The sequence below is a fragment of the Panthera tigris genome, chromosome C1 (genome assembly GCF_018350195.1).
Source record: "Panthera tigris isolate Pti1 chromosome C1, P.tigris_Pti1_mat1.1, whole genome shotgun sequence".
Taxonomy (NCBI): domain Eukaryota; kingdom Metazoa; phylum Chordata; class Mammalia; order Carnivora; family Felidae; genus Panthera; species Panthera tigris.
Genome location: NC_056667.1, coordinates 211,639,658 through 211,661,397, shown reverse-complemented (window position 1 = coordinate 211,661,397; position 21,740 = coordinate 211,639,658). Strand labels below are relative to the sequence as shown.

The 21,740-nt window shown below is 46.8% G+C and overlaps 1 pseudogene; it reads right to left on the bottom strand.

The window, feature by feature from the left end:
- Window positions 1-1,325: 1,325 nt before the first annotated feature.
- On the bottom strand, window positions 1,326-16,955 carry LOC102969365 (annotated as a pseudogene).
- Window positions 16,956-21,740: the final 4,785 nt, after the last annotated feature.

Genomic DNA, 21,740 nt, shown 5'->3' with positions numbered 1-21,740 from the left:
AAAGGAACACGGGTAAGAATAATGGCTACATTCTTATCAGAAAAATATAAGACAGTGGATGATATCTTTAAAAACTTTTTTTTAAGTTTATTTATTTTGAGAGAGAGAGAGAGAGAGTGCACAAACATGGGAGGGACAGAGAGAAGGAGAGAGAGAATCCCAAGCAGGCTTTGCACCATCAGCACAGAGCCGGATGCAGGGCTTGAACTCACGAACGGTGAGATCATGACCTGAGCTGAAGTTGGACACTTAACCAACTAAGCCACCCAGGAGCCCCTGTGCAATTTTTACTTTTAAAACTGAGCATCAGCTTTCCAGGGACACAAAATACAAATTTGAAATAAACACTCCACAATGGAGCAGGTCAATTCCAGATAAAATCCTACAGGTTCTGCTGATTGTCTCACCAAGAGGCAGGGCTCAGGTCATTATTAGGAGAAAATTTTATTTCTAAAGTGTCATTTTACATGCAGAGATGTCTATTAAACATCACGATCATACCAGAGAGGAGGTGGGGGGCGGGGGGGGGGGGTGGGGAGATGGGTTAAATAAGTGATGGGGATTAAAAAGTGCACTTGTGACGGCCACTGGCTGTTGTACGTGCATTTTGAATCACTAAATTCTACACCTGAAACTAATTTGATACTGTATGTGAACTAACAAATTTAAAGTCAAAACCTGTAAAAGTAAAACACATCATAATTAAACGTGCCAAAGGAGAAGCCAAATGTCAAAATGCCTCCTTTAATCCACCCAAACATCTCAAATCCACCCTTTGCTGACCTTTCATAACCCCATTTTTTAAAGTTTAAAAAAACTTTCATGTTTATTTTATTTATTTTGAGGGGGCGGGAGGGGCACAGAGGGAGAGAGAGAATCCCAAGCGGGCTCCGTGCTGTCGGTGCAGGGCCCAATGCGGGGCTCAATCTCACGAGCTGTGAGATCGTGACCTGAGCTGAAATCGAGTCAGACGCTCTTAACTAACCGAGCCACCAGGGTGCCCCTAAAAACTTTTTTTCTTACACAAGAGAAGGTGGACTGATACACGTTGGTAAATGCCAACCGTCTATACGCACATGGAGACGCAGTGTAATCTCTTAGCCCACAGACAGAGATAGGAGGGGAAAAGCTAGACTTCTATGCCCTTCTACACAGGGGCCTAGTGCCCTTCAGCGGCCAGCGAATTAAGGGAGCAGAAGGTGGTTTGGTTTTGTTCCCCGCGCCCCGGTGGTGTTGATTCCATAAAGTTTTTGTTGAGACAGGAAGGGATGAAAATGAATTTGGAACAGAAAGGAGTAGAGATTTTTCCCCCCAATGTATTCTGCTCAAGGTTTTTTCCTCCCCAGATAGTTGAGAGCCTTTGCTGGTGTAAAAGAGAGAAACGGGACCTCAAAAAACAGGGCGACAGAGCACAAGAGGAGAGGGGGGGAAAAAAGGCTGCAACTTGCTCCCAGGAACTGGAGACGATTTAGGAAGGAAGGCTGGAATCCATCCCTGTTCCATGAGTCGGCTTCTCCCTCCTCGTCCTTCCCCTTCCTCCCGCTCAACATCATCTTCATCCTCACTTTGTCAATATCTTCCATTCCTCCTCCTCCGTCATCATCTTCTCCTTCCTCTTCTTCATCATCCATGTCGGGAGCCAAGGAGTGCTGCCATGGATTTGCCACATGTCCTCTCTGATTGCCCCGCCCCGCTCACCCGCACCTGCGCAGACTGGTCAGTAAACCAGAGGAGGACACCCTCTGGCTCCCACGCTCTCTCCTCCTGCTGGCTTGATTCTGAGTCTGACTTGAACGTTTTGCCAAATCCTTTCCAGATTTCCACTTGACTTCCGTGAGCCCTGGGGGTGGATCAACACTCCGATGAACTTCTTTGGAAAGCACTTTGTTTTCGAAGTGAGGTTTTCACCAAGATAAAAATCTATTCTGTCACCTGATTTAATACCTTGAAGTTCTGTCGCTTCCACTCTTGGCGAACAATGCTCACATCTTCATCCTCCTCCCTAAGCGGTGCAGATACTTGAGGATGGCTGACAAATGTCGTTCCCCCCAGATGTGGAATTTGGGCCACCAGCTCCGACCCCTCCTGAAAAAATGGTTGGCGGGGTTTGTTATGTTTCTGTTGTCTTTGCAAAGTCTCCTTACTGGCTTGGCCATTAAGTCTGACTGTTGCATTTTGTACTTCATCCATATGTTCAGTTGCTTCTTGCTGTTCTTTTTCTGAGGGCTCGTGCGCCCCCTTGTGGTTAGCGTCGGGCGCCCTTTCATGGATTTTGGCCCAAGGTGCTGCTCAGGGTCTCGCGTGCGGACCGGAAGAGAAGGGCAGGCAGAGGGGGGCCCACTCGGCTCTCCAGTCCGCGCACCACCCCGCTCTCGGGCGCCGCCCTGGCGGCCGCTACTCGCCGCTCCCTCCCTCGCCACACGCGCGGCTGCTGTCCCGGCGGGAGCCTCCTCCCATGCATCTTCCTCACCGCCAAAATAACTGCAGCAAAAGATGAGAAGACATTGCGAGAACTGAAATAACTAGGGAACTGGAGAGATATACCCCGTTTGTGGATGAGAAGACACAATATTGTTAAGACGTCATCCTCTCCAAATTTATTTATAGATTCAATCCAATCATCATAGTCTCGGCAACGTTTTTAGTGGACGTTGACAAGATGACTTAAAAGCTTATATGGAAATGCAAAGGACTAGAATAGCTAAAATGGCCTTGAAAAATAAAAGAAACAAAGCTGGAGGACTCACACTAAATGAATTCAAGATTTATTAGAAAGCTGCAGAAACCAAGGCAGTGCCTTACTGTTGTGAGGATAAATATATCAATGAAATAGAGAAGGTATTCTGGAAGTAATTCCTCATATATTGATTTGATTGATTTTTTAAAATGGCATTAAGGCATTCAATGGGGGGAAAAGACAGTCTTCTCAACAAATAGTGTTTAGAAAACTAGGTTATTTATATTTAAAAAAAATGAACCTCAACTTTTACTCCACCCTATATATAAAAATTAATGCACGGTGGATCACAGACCTGAATACAAAACATAGAACTACAAAACTTCTAGAAGAAAACAAAGGAGAATATCTTTATGGCTTAGGGTAGGGAAAGATTTCTTAGGATACAAAAGGCATTAACTATAAATGGGGAAAAATGTTAAATGGGACTTCATCAAAATTAAAATGTCTGCTCATCGGGGGGCGCCTGGGTGGCTCAGTCGGTTAAGCGTCCGACTTCGCTCAGGTCATGATCTCACGGTCCCTGAGTTAGAGTCCCACGGCGGGCTCTGTGCTGACAGCTCAGAGCCTGGAGCCTGCTTCGGATTCTGTGTCTCCCTCTCTGTCTGACCCTCCCCCATTCATGCTCTGTCTCTCTGTGTCTCAAAAATAAATAAACATTAAAAAAAAATTAAAATGTCTGCTCATCGGAAGGCACTTTTTGTTTGTTTTGTGTTTTATTTATTTATTTATTTTTTAAAGATTTTCTTTTTTTTTTTAATTTTTTTTAACGTTTATTTATTTTTGAGACAGAGAGAGACAGAGCATGAATGGGGGAGGGTCAGAGAGAGGGAGACACAGAATCTGAAACAGGCTCCAGGCTCCGAGCTGTCAGCACAGAGCCCGACGCGGGGCTCGAACTCACGGACCGCGAGATCGTGACCTGAGCAGAAGTCGGCCGCTTAACCAACTGAGCCACCCAGGAGCCCCTATTTATTTATTTTTAAGATTTTATTTTTTAAAGCAATCTCTACACCCATCGTGGGATTCTAACTCACAACCCAGAGATCAAGAGTCGCACGCTCCACTGACTGAGTCAGCCAGGTGCCCCTCATCAGGAGACACTGTCAAGAAAATGAAAAGACAACCATAAGTTGGGAGAAAATATTCACAAATGAATTCCCGATAAAGGATTTGTACCCATAAACTATAAAGGATTATAAGTCCTCAAGAAAAAGATAACCCAATAAAAAGACTAGTCTTAAACAGACACTTTATAAAAGAAGACATCTGAATTTGCAAAAAAAAAAAAAAAAAAAAAAAAGCACATGAAAAAGTGCTCAACATCATTAGCCATCAGAGAAATACAAATCAAAACCACAAAGAGATACCACTGTCTACCCACCAGCATGGCTAAAGTTAAGACTACTGGCAGGGCAAATGTTGTCAAGGCTATAGAGTCAAATCTCTTACTCATTGCCAGTAAAATGTCAAATGGTACGGCCATTTTGGAAAGTGGCCGTTTATTATAAAATTCAACATACAGCTACACCGACAGTTTATAATACTGTAAAGTTAAACATATACCTACGCTATGACTCCAGTTCTGTTTCTAAGTATTTACTCAGGAGAAATTAAAATGTGTCCACACACACAAAAATTGTATGAAAATGTTTGTAACAGCTTTCTTTTTTTCTGGTATAAGTCCAGAAAATCTTGATTTGGATAGATATATATCTAAGCGTCCAAGGCTTGCTTCACTAGGTGAAGACAGGGTTTTCTCAAAGAATAGTAACATTCTGGGGTGCCTGGGTGGCTCAGTCGGTTAAGCCCTCGACTTCACCTCAGGTCCTGATCTCATAGTTCATGGGTTTGAGTCCTACATCGGGCTCTGTGCCGACAGCTCAGAGCCTGAAGCCTGCTTGGGATTCTGTTCTCTCTCTCTCTGCCCCTCTCCTGCTCACTCTGTCTCTCTCTCTCTCTCTCTCTCAAAAATAAATATTTAAAGACATTAAAAAATAAAAAAGAACTTGTTCTTTAAAAGCCAGTGAGAAGCCCTCTATAAACTGTTTTCCCATTTCCTCGTAAACTTTTTCAAATGCAGTGATGGAGGGACCTGCTTCCGACAGAGTTGATGACTTTGATGAATGTTGACAAGACATCTCGCAGAGATATTGGGCAAGTCTCTACTGCCTGTGCGTAAAAAGCATTGAGCGATGACGACGTGCAGAGCTCTCTTTATCACTCGAGTTTGCAAAATAAGCTTTGCGGGAGGTCCATCTGGCCAGAGAATGAAGCGTTTCTTTCCAGGCACAACCGATTTGGCAAAAAACGTGTTTAGCGCTTCCAAAACGTCGACAGCCTTTGTAGTTTGCACGGGGCGACTCACAAAGTAAGAAAGCGGCAGCGCGTCCCTCGTGACCAAAAGCAAGGAGATGCCCCCTCGCTGAGAGGGGTCTGCGGTTTCGTCCATTTGCCTGCTGGAGGGGAAAGCGAGGCTGTTTCCTCAACGACCTGCTTCCACTGGTAAAAGAAAGGTCATCTATTCTAGAACATATCACACCGTTCGACAAGGAACTGCTTCCACTGCTGTCCTCTGATCCAACCCAAAAAGTAGCTCGTTAATTTCCTCGCGCACGCCCTTGCCTTCCACACGTCTCTCGAACAGTGTGGGAGATTTGTCTTCGGCTGAGCAGTTTCAGAGCCCGCGGCAGTAAAAGCTTATTGTGAGCCCATCCAGTGTCGGGAGTGTTCCAACTTTTCCCGAATTGAGCTCTCCTTAAACAAAACCCCCTGCATCTTTAAATGCATTTTTTTTGGAGGGCCAGACGTGCCATGCCCTTTCAGTGTCGCCGGTTTTATTCTCCCTTTCATTCGCAAGATTTTTCCAGCACAAGAACACTGGCTCTTGTGTTCTGTCATGTTCGTTATTAAACGTGAAGCGGGATAATACGTAGCTTTTATCATAGTCCTCTGTCTTCAGTATTGCAGCTACAGCGTGGTTTCGTCCAGTGACTGTGATGGCCTTTTGATGTCTCAACCTGGCTAGGCTACAGCCCCCAGTTCTGGAGTCAGAACTAGCCTAGGTGTTGCCAGGAAGGTGTTTGGTGAGGTGATGAAAGTTTATAGGCAATTGATGTTAAGAGAGATTATCCTGCATAATCTAAGGGGGCCTAATTCAAACAGTTGAAAGGCTTTAAAGAGCAGGGTGGAAGATTCCCGAAAGAAGAAATTCTGCCTGTGTAGTTCAACTCTTGTGGGCGTGGAGTTCTAGCCAGCCCTTCCTGACGGGTTGCCCTTGTGGATTCTGGGCTTGCCAGCCCCCTCTGGCAGCCCCCACAGTCGTGAGAGGCAGTTCCTTGTAATACATTTCAGTATATACAGCTGACCTTCATTATTCTTAGATTTCATATTTGCAAGTTCAACTACTGATTACAATTTAGTATATCCATGGGGCGCCTGGGTGGCTCAGTGGTTAAAGCATCCGACTTTGGCTCCGGTCATGATCTCATGGTTCGCGGGTTCGGGCCCCGGGTCGGGCTCTGTGCTGACAGCTCAGAGCCTGGAGCCTGCTTCGGATTCTGTGTCTCCCTCTCTCTCTACCCCTCCCCACTTGTCCTCTTTCTCTCTCTCTCAAAGATTAATAAAAAATAAAAAAGATATAAAATTTAGTATATCCATACAATGAAATACCACTCAACAATGAAAAGGAGCTGTTGAGGGGCGCCTGGCTGGCTCAGTCCATACAGCATACGACTCTTGATATCTTGGTTGTGACTTCAAGCCCCACATTCAATGTAGAGCTTACTTAGGAAAAAAAAAAAAAAAAAACAAGACTGAAAAGGAGCTATTGATATGCACAACAGGGTGGGTGGATTTGTAAATAATTATGCTAGGTAAAAGCAGTTAGATGAAAAAGAGTAGGTGCTATATAGATGATTGCACAGCTATAAAATTCCAGAAAATGCAAACTGATCCATGATGGTAGGAAGCAGATCAGTGGTTGCTGAAGACCAGGGAAGGGAGAGGGGGAGGCAAAGAAGGAAAGAAGGGAGAGAGTGCCTAGGGGCACAAGTGATGGGTGGTCCGCTCTCTTGACTGTGGTCATGGTTTGACATGAGTATGCATGTCAGACTTATTACGTTATCCACTTTCAGTACGTGAAATTATTGTATGTCCGTATGTTTCAATAATGGCATAAAAGACTCCCCACATTTTGGTTAGAATTGTATTAAAACACTAACATTAATTTGGAAAGACCGACATTCTTACAACCGTCAGTTTTCCATCCTGGAACAGGTGACTTATATCACTAAGAAAAAAATTTACCTTTCTTCACACATCTCTTACATTTATTATTAAGGCCAATCCAAATAATGTTTTTTTTATCCTAATAATTTTTTAAAGGAGAATTGCATGTTTCTCCTCTTATTTTATTAAAAAAATTTTTTTAAGTTTATTTCTTTTGAGAGAGAGAGTGTGTGTGAGATAGCGGGGGAGGGGCAAAGAGAGAGGGAGAGAGAGAAAATCCCAGGCAGGTTCTGCACTGTCAGCACAGAGCTCAACTCGGGGCTCGAACTCAAACCATGAGATCATGATCTGAGCCGAAATCAATAGACGCTTAACCAACTGAGCCACCCAGGCGCCCCCTAGTAATGTTTTTTCCTGGTTATTTTGATAGAGTCTTTCCCACCATTATGTAATCTAATTGAATATTATTAACATATCAGAAAACATGTCTTAGGGCACCTGGGTGGCTCAGTGGTTAAGTGTCTGACTCTTGGTTTCCACTCAGGTCATGGTCTTGAAGTTGGTGGGTTCGAGCCCCGCGTTGGGCTCTGTGCTGACAGCTGAGAGCCTGGAGCCTGCTTCGGATTCTGTGTCTCCCTCTCCCTTTGTCCCTCCCCGCTTGTGCTCTCTCAAAAATAAACATTTAAAAAGAACAAAAAAACCCACATGTCTATTCTTCTCGCATTTAGTCTCTTTGCTACACTGTCATAAGTGTGACGTATTTCACTTGATTTGGTTTTTCTGTAGTAGTCAACTGTGTCATCTGCAAATCACATAACTTCCTTTTCACTAGTCCTATTTCTCGTGTCCGTTTTCTTGTTTCACATCTTTTTGCTTTGTGACTTCCAGACCTAGTTAGCTCATGATTGTGGTCTCGAGGGAATACGTTTGATCATGCTGAGAACCACCCAAGTGTTTTACCATTACATAGGATGCCAACTTTTATGTTCAAATTGATGTTTTAAAAAAATCTTTTGGGGCGCCTGGGTGGCTCAGTCGGTTAAGCGTGCAAATCTTGATTTTGCTCAGGTCATGATCTCACCGTCATGAGATCCAGCCCTGAGTTGGGCCAAAAGCCAGGCATGGAGTCTGCTTGAGATTCTCTCTCTCAATCTCTCTCTCTCTCCTGTCTCTCCCCTGCTTGCTTACCTGCATGATCTCTCTCAAAAAATTCAAAAAATAAAAATAAAAATAAATTTATTAGAGACATTGTCAAGCACATATTAAAGTAGAAAGACCAGAAAAAAGAACCTGCTACCCCACGGCCCCCAGCTTTGTCCAAATTTGTTTCATTTGTCCCTCGTCCTTCCCACAACCCTCAGAAATTTTTGAAATATATTTTCTATATTATATAATTTCATCCGTATTTCCAATTTTCCCAATATTTTGTCCACATATTTCCAACATTATATTAATTTGTTTAAGATATTTCAATATGTATCTTTAAAGGTTAATGATTCTTTTAATAAAACAATAATTCCATTATCACATCTTACAAGTTAAACATTAATTCCTTGCTGTCATCAAATATTCAGTGTTCAGATTTCCTTGATTAGCTCATCATTTTTTTTTTTTTTCACTTCCCTTATCAAACCTGCATTCAAAGGAGGCACACATGGCTTTGGAGTTTCTTTCTTTCTTTCTTTCTTTCTTTCTTTCTTTCTTTCTTTCTTTTCGAGTTTATTTGTTTTGAGAGAGAGAGAGAGAACGGAGGAGGGGCAGAGAGAGAGGGAGAGAGAGAATCCCAAGCAGGCTCTGTGTTGTCAGCTCAGAGCCCATCTTGGGGCTCGATCCCATGAACTGTGAGACCAGGATCTGAGCTGAAATCAAGAATCAGACGCTCAACTGACTGAGCCACCCAGGAGCCCCTGGAGGCTCTTTCAGTCTGTGAATTTTCCTTCCCTCTTTTCATTTTTCTTGCTGTTTGTTCATCGATGACATCAAGTAATTTGCCTGCAGAATGGACCTCCTCTTGGTTTTGCTGATTACGTCCCTGTGGGTGGTGTTTACCATGTTCTCTGCCCCCTCGTATTTCTAGACAATAGATCAGATTGAGGTTCAGTTTTTTGGACCAAGTATAGGTGGAGTCACTGGGCAGGTCTCCGGGACCCAGACTCTGAGAGGGAAATTTGCAAAAGGAGGTTTACTGGGCAGGGCTCTCAGGCTCAGCGCCGGGGGGTGGGGGGAGGAAGGGTGGGAGGAGGAGGGGAGAGGGGGGAGGAGGGGGGAGAGAGGGAGATGGGGGACAGGAACAGCTGGGCTGGGATGCAGCTGAAATGGAGGTCTCAGTTCCCATGGGAGCTCTGGAGCTGGGACTATCCCTCAGATTGTTCCGGATGGAGGCAGGGGTAGGGCTTTTGTACCCTCTCATTGGCCTGTCTCTGGGGCGGCGGGAGTACAACCTGTGGCCAGCCTCCAGGAAGGGACCCAGCACTGGGCTCTGTGCTGACAGTTCAGAGCCTGGAGCCTGCTTGGGATTCTGTGTCTCCCTCTCTCTCTGCCCCTCCCCGGCTCACGCTCTGTCTCTGTCCCTCAAAAATAAATAAACATAAAAAAATATTTTTTTTTTAATTATCTATCATCTATCTACTATTGTGGTAAAATATACATTACACAAAATTTGTCATTTTAATCTTTTTAAAGCGTACAGTTCAGTGGCATTAAATACATTTACAGAGCTGTGCAACCATCACCAGCATCCAACTTGAGAACTTTTTCATCATCCCCAACATAAATTCTGTGCCCTTTAAACACTCCCTCCCTCCTCTCCTCACTTCCCTTGGTAACCTCGACTCCCCTCTCTGTCTCTATGAATTTGGCTACTCTAGGTACCTCATGTAAGTGGAATCAGACGGTATTTGTCTTTTTGTGTCTGTTCTATTTCACTTAGCGTGAGGTTTTCATCCGTGTTGCAGCGTGTATGTACCACGTTGTGGCAATTTCATTCAGTTATCCCACTGTATGGATAGACCACGTTTTCTTTATCAATTCATCTACTGATGGACTTTGGGGCCTGCTTCCACCTTTGGGTTATTGTGAATAATGCTGCATGAGCACCGATGTACAAGTATCTGTTTGAGTCCCTGCTTTCAGTTCTTTTGGGTATATACCTGGAATTAAAATTATTGCATCAAGTGGTTTCTGAGGAACCACCAAACTGTTTTCCATAGTGGCTACATCGTTTTACATTCCCACCAATCAACGCACGAGGGTTCCAAGTGCTCCGTATCCTTGCCGACACTTGTTCTTCCCTCCCCCTCCCTTTTTTCCCCCACAAATGGGCTCCATGACCAATGCGGGGCTTGAACTCATGACCCTGAGATCAAGAGTCACATGTTCTACCAACTGAGCCAGCCAGGCCCACCCCCCTTTCTTTTTTTATTAGCCATCCTCATGGATAAGAGCCATCCTAATGAGATGCCTAAGTGATACCTCATTGTGGGTTTGATTTGCTTCCCTAATGACTAGTGATGTTAAATATCTTTTCGTGTGCTTATTGGCTGTTTATCTTCTTTGAGAAATATCTATTCAGATCCTTTGCCCTATTGAACTTTTAATATGCTACTAAACTGTATTGTATAATCTTTCATTTAGAACTTCTGTGTTTGGTGAATCCACTTAATTTGCTCCCAAGTTCCAGAGATGTTTTTTGTTGTTTTGGGTTGTTAAAGTTTGGTATAGTTTGTTAGGTACCAATAGCTCACTACCCAGGTTCAGTTCTGGAAAGCAGGCCCCCTTCTTGTGCAAAGAGAATGGAAATTCCTGTTCTTTCTGCTCTGGGTTCCTCTTTCCTTCACTCAGAATCTGATGTCCAAGCTGCAATTCCAGATTTGCATAGACCTGAAAGCCCCATGGGGAGATCCATGAACCTGTTTAAATTGGAGGTCAGTCACGAATGAACAATCCTGATGGGCTTTGGTGGGCAGAGAATGGAAGCCAGATTGCTCAGTCTGTGGAGCATGCGACTCTTGATCTCGGGATCATGAGTTCAAGCCCCACCTTGGGCACAGAGATTACTTTAAAAAAAAAAAGTTCCCAAGAGGAAAACAGTCTCTTGAGAAAAGGGTTTGGTGGAGGGTCCAGGCTCATCTGGGGGCCAAGGGTGTGAAGCATCAGATCCTGAGCAGAGTGTGAGGGTCAGCTGTAATCTGTCCCAGCCTGGGGCGCTGCAGGCTGAGTTTGTCATTTTTGTTTGCTCTTAACCCCTTCCTTGGGGAATCCATCCTTCCTTGACAGCCCCCTTTCATTGTAATCCTGCTTGGGCCATGTGGATTGGATGGGCCTAACCCTGTCCCGGGCCTCAGTGATATCCTGGTTAGTGGACTCCGTTCTCCTCGCCATAAACACTGGTCCGGCTTGGATATGTGATACACGCCGGCCTAAGGAGAATCTCTCCTTGAGTGTTTGCCAGAAATATCGGAAAGATACTCATTTCAGAACTGAATGAATGCGAGTTTGCTCCTTGGTGACGTACAGATAGAGATAACATTGGGCGGAGCTGTCACACAGAGAGGAAAATTTATTTGCGGCAAATAAGGAGATGAGGGGGGAATAAATTCCAAAGCCATGTGGCTCCCTGAGCAGGGGTGAGTGGGTTTCTTTTCTTTAGGCTTAGGATGAACATTCAGAAAGGAGATCTTTGTCATCGTACGTAGAGACGGGCATAAGGTCATGCCTGTGTCTTAAGGAAACATGCCTACACATTGTATGTTATGTTAATGAGGTTTGTGCTCCTTCTTGGGTAGAGGTTTTAAATTATAAAGAGGCAGAGATAACTGGACAAGGAGAAGGGTCATGGGGATGCTCCAAGGGCCTAGAGCTGGAATAAACTGGATGAGGTCTCGGGATCCTTATCCTGGGTAAGGAATGCAGGGCCTTGCTTACCTTTGAAACAGCACTGGGAGTTTGACCACTGATTTATTGTCTTTGTTATGGTTAGACTATTTCCTGGCCTGGTAGAGACTATTCATCTTTGCATTCCCTTTAAATCCTTAACTATCGAGGTCTTTGCATTTTTCCCCCGTTCTGACACCTCGTAGAAAGTTCTGCAAGAAGTGTGCATGGGCAAGTAGGGCAATGGGCATGGGCAAGTAGGGCATAAATCACAGTAGGGCATAAATAGCTGGAGGTCTGAAATGACTTCTCTGGTATCACAAAAGCTGTATCTCCTTTTTTTTTTTCTTCTAACTCTGCTTACTTTTTTTTTTTTTTCTTTTGGGAGTGTGATCTGTAAAGACCACCTAAGTCTGAAGCTGCCTGCTAGAGAATCAAGTCAACTCAGAGAAAAAAAGAGCTAACAGATGAAAGGCAATCATTTAGGCACCTGGATCCAGCCATACCCGAAGCCCTAGAGATTTGTTACATCCACTTAAAAGTTCTTTTTTTCTTGACCAAGTTTGGAGTTGGGTTTCTGTCAGTTACCAGTGACTGCAACCAGAATAGGGGAAAGCTTTGTGGCAAAACTGAAAGAACCATATTTCCCCCAGGGACTTGAGCCATTTCACTGTGGGATCCACATCCCTTGTAAGAGAACAAGGCATGAGAAGGGGAGATGTGTCTCAGGGAGGTGCAGATGCAGAGGTGCTGGTGAGACAGCTGTGGGGTGAATACAGAGGTGGGCGGTGGGGAGGGCATCGGCAATGTCCAGGAGGGGAGGATGGTCACTGTCTAGTCTGCTGTCTCTAGCAGAGACCTAACAGAGGCAGCCTTGGCATGCAAAAGGCCCCCAAGGGGGCCTTCTGCTCCGTAGCTGGTCAGCAATGCCCATGGGTTGCTAGAGGGTCAGAGGCACTCAGTGGCAGTGTGGGCACAGGGTGTTGGGTGAGTAGGTTAACCGGGTCTAAGTCACTAAGTGTGATGAGGAAGGCAGCGAGCAAAACCCAGCTTTGGTGAGAATGATCCAGCACACAAGCCCCTTGGGGGGATTAAAGTGAAGGCTGGGTCTGCCCTGGAAAAGGGGGACTATTGATCAAAAGGATTTAGGGACAAATGGGAGGGCAAGAACCCGGGAGCTCAAGACCAGGAAATGGAAGGGGGTTCTGGATGTGTGTCAGGAGTCTGGCATCGTGCAGCTGGGCTCGCTCTGCTGGGTTTCGCATCCGGGTTGTACTGACTTCATACAAGGGGTTGGACAGTTTGTCCTTTTCCACATCAGCAGTGGCTTACATAGGCTGGAGTGAGTTGTTTCTTTGGAATCTGAAAGAACTTACTGACCAAATGATCTACAGGGACTCTGGGAAGGTGATTTTTTTTTAAGCTTATTTATTTATCTTGAGAGAGAGAGAGAGAGAGAGAGAGAGAGAGAGAGGGAGGGAGCTCGACACAGGGATTGATCCCACAAACGATGAGATCATGACCTGAGCCAAAATCAAGAGTTGGCTGCTCCACCAACTGAGCCACAAAGGCGCCCCTGGGAAGATGATCCTCTGATAATGCTTTGAGGTTCTTCCTCACTTAGGGGAACATAAGGATTTTCTTTTCTTTGTGAGTCTGTTTCTTGTATTAATTTGAACCATACTTTCCAATAAGATTTAAAAACCTATTCACATGTTCATGTGGGAATTGTAATTCTTATAATTTTACATTATAAACTGTGTTAATTACATCAGCTTGCTAATTGCATTTGTCTTTTCTCTCCTTTTATTCAATTTGGCAGAAACTGTAACTATTGAAGTGCTTAATTTTTTTGTTTAAGACTCTACTTTTGGGGGCGCCTGGCTGGCTCAGTCGGTGGAGCATGCGACTTGATCTCAGAACTGTGGGTTCAAGCTTCATGTTGAGTGTAGAGATTACATAAAAATAAAATCTTAAGGAGTACCTGACTGGCTCAGTCAGTTGAGCGTCCGACTTTGGCTCAGGTCATCATCTCACGGCTCATGAGTTCGAGCCCCACGTTGGGCTCTGTGCTGACAGCCCAGAGCCTGGAGCCTGCTTCAGATTCTGTCTCAGTCTCTCTCTCTGCCCCTCCCCTGCTCGTGCACTGTCTCTCTCTTTCTCTCTCAAATGGAAACAAACAAAAAAAATTTTTTTTAAGATATTAAAAAAATCTTTAAAAAAATCGACTTTTGAATTTCTTTATCAATTCTACTGCTTTCACATTTATTAAAGTTAACTTTCCTCTTTATTATTTCTTATTTCTTTTTTCTGGCTTTGTTTTAAAGTTCTTTCCCTGAAATTTTGAGTTGAAATATTAGGTCAGTTATTTATAGTATTTTTTCTTACAAAAAATGAATGCATTTAAAGTTGGTAAATTTTACAATGTTCAAATAGTCACGACTTCAGGGCTAAGGCCTGACATATAACGCCTTTGAAGTCATAATGACGTAAATTGGCATTATCTCGTAATTATGTGGTATTCCTAATTCAAAACAATCAACCATTATAGTTTCTATTTTCTCTTTGACTCGACAGTTACTTAAGAAGGAGGCTAGGATTGTTGTTTGCTTTACTTTTGTGACTAATCTCTGGTTTATTGTATCCTGGACATAGTGTTTGGCCTGTCAGATTTCTGCTTTGGAGGATACTTGATGTTTTCTTTCTTCTTAATACACACATGTGGTAAACGTTTCATGTGCAAAAGGAAGTATAAGCTGTGTGTGGTACAGAGTTTGACATGGATTTTTTTTTTTTTTTATAATTTAATGTGTTTTGAATTTTATTTTTAAGAGAGAGACAGCATGAGCAGGGGAGGGTCAGAGAGAGAGGGAGACACAGAATCCAAAACAGCTCCAGGCTCTGATCTGTCAACACAGAGCCCGATGCAGGGCTCAACCTCATGAACCACGAGGTCATGACCTGAGCCAAAGCGGACACCAACCGAGCCACCTAATGCAGGGCTCGAACTCACAAACTGTGGGATCATGACCTGAGCCGAAAGCAAGAATCAGACACTTAACTGACTGAGCCACCCAAGTGCGCCAAGGAACTTTCTATTTAAAAAACTTTTTAAAAAATGTTTGTTTATTAAAACAATTTTTTTTAACATTTATTCATTTTTGAGAGACAGAGACAGAGCATGAGCAGGGGAGGGGCAGAGAGAGAGGGAGACACAGATTCTGAAGCAGGCTCCAGGCTCCGAGCTGTCAGCACAGAGCCCAATGCGGGGCTCGAACTCACAAACTGTGAGATCATGACCTGAGGTTGGATGCTTAACTGATTAAGCCACCCAGGCACCCCGGGAACTTTCTGTTTTTTAAAGTGCCAAACAGCACAGCTGTAAATCACATAAAACAAATCTAGCAAGAAACGTTTGATGGGATCTGGATGAGCTGAGCTGATGTGAGTCCCACCTTTCCACTGGCAGCTGGTTTTAGCTAACTGCAGGCAGCTCTGGGGGATGCTCCGCTCCTTCTCGAAGCCTTCCAGACCACGTGCATGGCTTCAGCGTGGTGGGTAATTTTCAGCTTCCGCGCCCAGCTGCCTGAGCACAGATCTCACTCCATCGCTTAGGGCAGCCTGCTTCAGCAGGTGGGACCACTGACCTATGTGTCTCTCCTGGATGATTAGTGGACTCAGACCAATCATGCTGCAGGTGGCCCTTGGTCTTTTACTTGAGCTGAGTTTTATGTCACTTGCAACCAAACCTATCCTAACCAATGTTGGCTATATCCAATGTTAGCTTTATATAAAAATTAGAGTATTGCATCATGTGTCTGAGAGCTCAGACACTAAACAATTACGGTGATAGCAAACTATTCCCTGATATCTAAGGCCTTCATTCTGACGTCAGAAGGCCTGGGAGGGCAGGCGGGCTTTCACCCGGCAGGCTGGAGAGAGAGGGCAAGTTGGGTAGAGGGGCTGATAGAGAGAGAGAGAGAGAGAGAGGGGATTCTAAGCAAGCTCCATGCTCAAAAGGGAGCCCTACTCGGGTCTCCATCCCAGAGACCATCTGAGCCAGATAGATGCTCAACCGACTGAACCACCCAGGCGCCCAATTTCATCTTAATTTTTTATTAAAAAAATTTTTTAATGTTTATTTATTTTTGAGAGAGAGAGAGAGACAGAGAGTGAGCAGGAGAGGAACAGAGAGAGAGGAGACACAGAATCCGAAGCGGTCTCCGGGCTCTGAGCTGTCAGCACAGAGCCGGACGTGGGGCTGGAACTCATGAACTGAGAGATCATGACCTGAGCTGAAGTCAGATGCTTAACCCACTGAGCCACCATCTTATTTTTTAAAGTAGGCTCTACCCCCAATGTGGGGCTGAAACTCACAACCCAGAGGTCAAGAGTGGCCTGCTACTCACGGAGCCAGCCAGGCGCCCTGGCCTGTGATTTCTGTCAACTGTAAGGGGCTGCAATTCATCTCCTTGGTGGGTAAAATAATGAGTCCTCCTTCCCCTGAAATAGCGACCCTAAGGTGGCCCAGAAGACCTCACAGCCATCTCACTCCCTCCAAAGCCACCATGTCCGTCCGGATGTTGGCACGTTTCTACCTCCTAAACTTTACCTCTCAACTCAGGGCTACGTGCTAGAAAGCCTCACACAGAGAAGCCAAAGGAAAAGGATAAAACCTCGAAACAATTCCTGTTACACAGTTTGGTGTGGGGCTTTCCAGCGTTTGTGGGGCACACATGCCCTCAGGTGACGCCGGGGATTTGGGGTACAAATAACGCAAATTACAGATTTCACAAAACCGGCGCAAATCGTCCCTCCCGTCCCGTGGTCACGATACCCTACGTGGGCAGTTGGGGGCGCTCCCCGCCCTCTCCTGGGATTGCCCGGGAGCCGAGGACTCCGCCGTCCTCCCGCCGCACCGCGCCCTCGGTCCTCGCGGGGCCCCGCGCCCGGTCCGCCGCTGCCGAGCCGGCTCCGGGGGTAAGTGCGCCGCCCCCACCGCGGAGCCGCGGGCCGGCAGGTGCGTCCCGCCCGGACACGCCTCTCTGGCGGAGCGGAGCGCCGCGCTCTCCGTCCTCTGCCCGGACCCCCGGGATTCTGCGGCTTCCGCCACCATTCACCGCCCTCCTCTCCGCCCCCAGCCCGATGGCAAAGCGCGATTGTCCCCACTAAAGCCCGGGGCGGTTCTGGGATGGCCTCTGGGTCGCCGGCTGGCCTGACCGCCCTGGGACGCCCGCGCCCTCCAGCACCGCTTTTCTGCACCGAGATTACAAGCCCCGGGGCGGGGGGGACGGCTGCCCAGCCTAGGGGCGGGGGCAAGAATTCTGGGCATTCCTGGTAGATTCGGCCGCACCGGATTAAAATAAATTCCTAACAGGTCACCTGCTGCACTGCAGGGTCAGTAAATGCTCGTCCGGCCACTAGTTCCCCCTGGGGTGCTTGTCCGAGTGACCTGGGCAGCTGTTTCAAACACCTAGACTCTCGTCCACTCTCGAGGTTCGCAAGGAACCGCTTGGGTTGGGGCCTGGACGCCAGCATTTTTCAAAGCTCCCTGGGGAGCTTTTCAGACAAGCCTGGGGGCTTGAGTCCTGTCCAAAAGGATTGAGCTGTGTGCCTGGGTTCACCTGGGTGGTGTAAAATTTGTTCCAAGATGTAAATTTTGTACTAGAAGTACATGCAAAAATTGCATTCCACTCCATAATATGTGTCGTTTTATTTTTTTATTAAAAAAATCGTTTTTCAGTGTTTGTTTTCAAGAGACAGTGAGGGGGAGAGGGGCAGAGAGAGAGAGAGAGAGAGAGAGGGAGGGAGTCACAGAATCTGAAGCAGGCTTCAGGCTCTGAACTGTCAGCACAGGGCTGGTCACCGCCTCCAACTCATGAACCAAGAGATGGTGACCTGAGCCACCCAGGCGCCCCGAGTTTGTGTTCGTTTTAATATAAAAACTTGTTAAGAGAAGTTTCTGAGAAAGATAAATTTATAATTCGTACAGATCTAAAAATGACCCCCGAGGTAAAGTTTTATTTTATTCACACGAGAACAATCAGATGATACAGCCGGCACACAGGAGACATTGACAAGCACAAATTTATATGGAGTGACAGAATTGAATTGCAAACGGAGGCAAAACTGGTTTTTCCACAGGGGGGATAGAAGTCAATGGAAGCTCTTCTGGACAAGTGTTTCCATAGCCATCAGTACCTGCAATTTTTAAAAAGGTGCAAGATAGCTCAAGGACAATGAACTGGGCTAGAAGGAGATAGCTTGGGGTTGTGCTTTAAAGCATATATATATATTTTTAAGTTTATTTGTTTATCTTGAGAAAGAGAGAGAGGGAGGGTGAGAGCAGGGGAAGGGCAGATGGAGAGGGAGAGAGAGAATCCCCAGCAGGCTCCGCACTTACAGCGCACGGACTCAGGGCTTGAACCCACACCCCATGACATCATGACCTGAGCCAAAAATCAAGAGTTGAAGGCTTACCCGACTGAACCACCCAGGTGCCCCAAGCATAATGTATTTTTGAAACAAGCTTTTCTTCCCAGTATTTTAAGTAACTATCTGGATTTTTTTTTTTTTTCTTATAGTGCTAATACTCCTGGCCTCCTCCACACATCAAAATATCAGATTTCAAACTAGTCATTGGCTATAACATTTTTCTACTCTCTGGGCTTTGGGGCAAAAATCCACAAATACACCTGGAATTACCACTAAGGGAAAAAGGAAGGGTTGAATGAAGGTCTTGGGAGACAGCAGGTTGAGGGCTTTAGGGGCACAGACCTAAATTCAAGTTGTGTCCTGTCACACAGTAGCTCTGGGCCCCTTCTCCTGGGAGTGGTTTCTTCACTTGACTGTGGTGTGTAATGGGGCTCCAGAAGCTTCCCTCCCCACTCCTTCTCAGTCTAAGTGGACAGCGAAAGTCTTGTGGGAACAGGCTTTCTTTGTTAAGGCTGGGGTTCTTTCAGTGATCTCCTATAGTTCTGTAAACATGGCTGAGTGGCCGTGGGGACCCCTTTTCAAGCGGCCTTGAAGCTGACAGCATGGGAGGGAAGGAAGCAGGTTGTATTCAAGCCCAGGGCCTTTGGGGAGGAAAGAATTTGAGACCCATCCCCCTGTCAGCCTGCTCCAGGATCAGGTTGAGGACTAAAATCTATTGTCAGGAGAGGCCTGGAAATTTGCTTGCCGGGGACAGAGAGCCTGAGAGCAGATTGTGTAAGGGACTGAGAGCCACAGGACTCAGTACCCCTAACTTGCTACTGCTCTTTGGGGAAGGAGGGCTGCACTAGTGAGGGTGATTAAGAGAAGGATCACTTTGGGGCGCCTGGGTGGCTCAGTCGATTAAGCGTCCGACTTTGGCTCAGGTCATGATTTCGTGGTTTGTGAGTTCGAGCCCCCGCGTCGGGCTCTGTGCTGACAGCTCAAGAGCCTGGAGCCTGCCTCAGAATCTGTGTTTCCCTCTCTCTCTGCCCCTCCCCCTGCTTGTACTCTGTCTGTCTCTCTCGAAAGTAAATAAAAATTTTCTAAAAAAAGAGAGGAGGATCACTTTGTGTGAAGCATGGGCATTGCTACAGCTTGTGCCCCGGGGCAGGCTGCGCCCCACAGCATGACCGACCGTGTGGAGGGGCAGGCAACAGACTTTCCAAAGTCTTTGGACTTTCCACTGAGGAAGACTTTGGAGTTCTGTACAATTTGGGAGTAAGTGGGCTCCGAGAGGGAGAAAAAATAATTTTTCTTTTTTTTTTTTTAAATTTTTAATGTTTATTTATTTATTTTTGAGAGAGAGAGAGAGAGAGAGAGAGCGAGCACGAGTAGGGGAGGGGCAGAGAGAGAGGGAGACACAGAATCCGAAGCAGGCTCCAGGCTCTGAGCTGTCAGCACAGAGCCCCACAAGGGGCTCGAACTCACAAACTGTGGGATCATGACCTGAGCCGAAGTCAGAGGCCTAACCAACTGAGCCACCCAGGCGCCCCCAAAAATAATTTTTCTTAGACTTCCGGTAATAAAAGACAGATAAACAGAAGTTGAGCAACATGGGTGCCTCCTGTATGCATGGGAGATAACCTAGGAAAACTGAGTTAAAACTCTACGAAATGGCCGAAGCCGCCACTCGAAATACCACCTTCAGCCCAAGATTAGAGAAAGATGTCGGGACAGGTGGTGTGTGGGGGGGGGGAGGGGAGGGGGAGTGGTGAGTTGTGAGAAGTTACCCGGAAAAGCACAGCAAACAAGGGGCAGGTTGTCAGGCAGATTTAAGCCCCCGCCCTCTGCACTGGGAATGCTATAGCCCTTTCCAGCCACCTTCCTCTCCCTGGTACAGAGAGGGAGACCGAAGCGCAGATTTCTTTCACAAGATGAAACGTCCCCTTGCAAAAGAGTAACATCCACTCATTCTTCAGAGCTGCTCCTGTGTCTGCTGTTTCTGAAGAATAACCAGCTCCAGATAATTCTCACGCCAAAGGGGCGTATTTTGGAATGTCCTCCTCCGCTTCAGTTTTCTGCCAGTGGGGGCACAGGAGGAGCGGGCGCTCCATCACTCAACGAGAAACGCTGAAATGTATCCGTATTTGTACCCTGAGTTAAGGTCATACCCATTATACATGTGAAATGCCAGGCATATTGACTAAGCCCCATAAAATGGCAGTTGTCGTCACTGTTACCTGCAAAGCTTCCCCGAGTGGCCTTTGTGCCTGTTTCCCCGAGTGATCGGCATCAGACCAAGGTCACACTCCCAGGCAGACTGAGGAAACCAGGGCCGGCTGAGTGGAAGGGGCAGAGCCAGGCCGGGAGCTGGCTGAGGGCTGGTCAGCTGGGGTGCCCTCTGGGCTGGAGCCATGCTTCTGGGCAGCCGGCGTAGGGTGGGCATGGTCTCAGCAATGTCCCCAGTCACCAACTCCTTCTTTCCTGGAGTTCTGTTCCTGCTGAAGGGACAGAGGAGCCAGGGACAGTGGTGGGGCGGCCTTGGGGCTGTGTCAGCCTGATGTTCTTGGGACCTGGGACTGGCTGCCTCTCCATGCCCCAAACGGGACCGGGGTCATGGACATGTCTCGAGGGTTCCACCCGATCTTGTTTGTTCCCGGCTCTGGAAGGTGCCTGCGGAACCTCCATGCCTGCGGAAAACAACCTCACCCCCAGCAGATGCGCCTTTCTCACCAGGACACTGCCACCCCCGTCTCTCCCATCTCCAGCCCTGTCCGCCAGGCCGCTGGCCGCTGTCCCTGATGCCCTGCATGTTCCCAGCCAGGACTGACCTCCTTCCCCTTCTTGCGTAGGAATGCCACCCCTCCTTCAGGACGCAGAGGCACTGTCACCCCCAGGGCTGAAGGCTGCTCCCCATCCTGTGTCGGGCGGGGTCCTGACATACTGGCCCCCTTTGGTGGGCAACCTGACCTTCCTCCCTTCCTCCTGCCATGCAGCACAGAAGCCCCACTCCTTTGCCAGTTCTGCCAGCTCAGGCCTGGGCCCCTGAAGTCTGAAATGGGGTCAGCAGCAAGGCATCCCTGGGGGCCCACGGCTGAGCAAATTCCCATGCTGGGAAGTGCAGTCTCTGCTTAAAGCCTCAGGTCCACGGGACCCACAGGAAGGGGGTGCACACCCAGGGCCCCTGCACCTTGTCCCTTTGCTCTCAAGATCAAGTCTGAACATCTTCCTGCAATGCAGGCCTGAGACTAGGCCCTACTTCCCTCGCAGGCTCCTGTCCGTTTTTCTTTTCTTTCTTTTTTAAAGTTTATTTATTTTGAGAGAAAGTGTGAGTGGGGGAGGGGCAGAAAGATAAGGAGAGAAAGAATCCCAAGCAGGTTGTGGGCTGTCAGGGCGAAGCCTGACTTGGGGCTCGAACCCACGAACTGTGAGATCATGACCTGAGCCAAAACCAAGAGTCTGGACACTTAAACTGACTGAGCCAGCC